The 2,142-nt window shown below is 26.6% G+C and overlaps 1 non-coding gene across 1 annotated transcript; it reads right to left on the reverse strand.

Moving 5' to 3' along the window:
- Positions 1–1,364: 1,364 nt before the first annotated feature.
- TRNAS-UGA (transfer RNA serine (anticodon UGA)) lies at positions 1,365–1,446 on the reverse strand. The gene has a single exon. It is a non-coding gene; the product is annotated as a tRNA-Ser (tRNA).
- Positions 1,447–2,142: the final 696 nt, after the last annotated feature.

Genomic DNA, 2,142 nt, shown 5'->3' on the forward strand with positions numbered 1-2,142 from the left:
AGGGATATACACATTTTATTCAAAATGGACGATATTAAAGAAGGAGGATTTGTAAATCGGCCACTTATCCTAGATGGCATAAACTATGATTATTGGAAAGCCCGCATGGTTGTTTTTCACAAACTAATGGACGTCAAATTATGGAAAGCAATTATTAAATGATAGACACCCGTGATGATTACTGCATAAGATCACACACAATCTCTAAAGACATAAGGAGTTTGGTCTAAAGAAGAAGATGGAGTAGCAACAATTTTAAGTGCTCCCATTATATAAGAGAGAAAATGCGTCATTCTCAAGTATTCAAATACATTTTCACTCTCATATGATTTATCATTCTCTTAATAACTTGGTTGTTTGAGCGATAAACTTACATATTATTCATATTTTTGTCGCATCGAAACCTTGTTCTATTGTACTAAGATCTCATTTCACCTTTCATCAATCATTATGGGGCGATAATATAAATTTTCATTGTTATTTCGATTATACGAAATATTTAATTAGTAACGCATATTTACAATGCTTATGAATATTAAGTTACAATTATTTCTTCTAAATAAAAAGTTACAGTTGCTTCTTTAATAATTTATTTCTTGAAAATAAAGTATGTGAAAGAATAATAGTTGTTGTATTATAGTATGTCTTATTTTTATTTTAAATAAATTTAAACAAATTATTTTAATTAATTAATTGGTGAAAAATATTAATTAGTCACGAGTACACTTTTAATCCTCCAACTATTTTTCAATGGCTAAACTAAAAAATAATGTGTAAAATTATAGTTTATATATTATAATTGCTTTATTTTTTATGTTGAATATTCTTTTTTTTAATGATAGTTTTAACTTGTTATTTAACAATAAACATTTGGCATGTATATAATTTTAATAATAAAATATAATTAATTTATTATATAATTATTATTTTTATTTAAAAGATGTAAAATATACAAATAAAGAAAAAAAAGTAAAACGTGTCAAAATTCTAAGGGGTTACTATATGTATTTTGTTATTTTCTAAATTTTATACTAAAGTTAATCAATTGATTAATAATAAATATTTTTTTAGTGTATGAGAGCTAATAAAAAAAGAAAAATGATAAGGAAAAAAAAGAGGAAAAAGTGGAGTGATATTTATAAAAAGTAAATGAATAAATTAAGTTTTAAAAAATAAAGTATGAACGTGTTAAAATTTTAAAGGGGTTAATATAGATATTTTTGCTAATATTTGATTTTCTAAATTTTTCTTTAAATTTATATTTATATTAGATAGAAGGAAGAAATTCTAATTCGTAAGACTAAAATTGTGCGCTTGAAATAAATGATGACTGGTGCAAAACACTAATTCTATTCAAAAGAAAACGTCGACAGCAGGGTTCGAACCTGCGCGGGCGAAGCCCAACAGATTTCAAGTCTGTCTCCTTAACCACTCGGACATATCGACTTATTGATATAAAATTAATGTTACCTGTATTTCATTGCATCTATATTTTATCTCGCGCCTTTGTATTATCGAAACAGGATTAATAGTCCACTGCATTTCAAGTAGGACGGAGTTCCGGCATTGAGCGCCGCCTTTAGTTTTCAACCCTTAAGGCTCAAACAAATAGGAAATTTTATTTTATAATTTCTGTTTGCCAGAGAATTTTTTTTTTTTAAATGATTTAGATTTCGGAAATGTATTTCTCTGCACATATTTTGTTTTTAATGGAAACGTTAGTTAATTCAGAGATGAATCTCTGTAATATTTTAAAATGTATATTATTCAGAATAGTGCATGATATATTTTGTTTATGTTTATTCATATGAAAAATTATAAAAGTTATCTATCATGTTATGTGACGAGATTTAAATCATACTATCAATATGCAAAAAATGACATATATAAATTCAAATGGTTCGAAAATGATATATATAAATAAAGTCGAAATACACGATAAAGTAGCATGAAGTGAAAATAAAATACATTTCATAATAAATTCAAAGTATAACTAATATAAAATACTGCACTACTGTGTATGTTGGACTATATCTCATCTGCATCCTCTAGCTCCTTGGGCTCCTCGGCCTTCAATATCTCTCGTCCTCTAGCGATGTCTCTAGTACATCAATGTCTCTCGTGCCTCCGTCATTATGGCAT

The sequence above is a fragment of the Lathyrus oleraceus genome, chromosome 6, assembly GCF_024323335.1.
Source record: "Lathyrus oleraceus cultivar Zhongwan6 chromosome 6, CAAS_Psat_ZW6_1.0, whole genome shotgun sequence".
In the NCBI taxonomy this organism is placed as follows: Eukaryota; Viridiplantae; Streptophyta; class Magnoliopsida; order Fabales; family Fabaceae; genus Lathyrus; species Lathyrus oleraceus.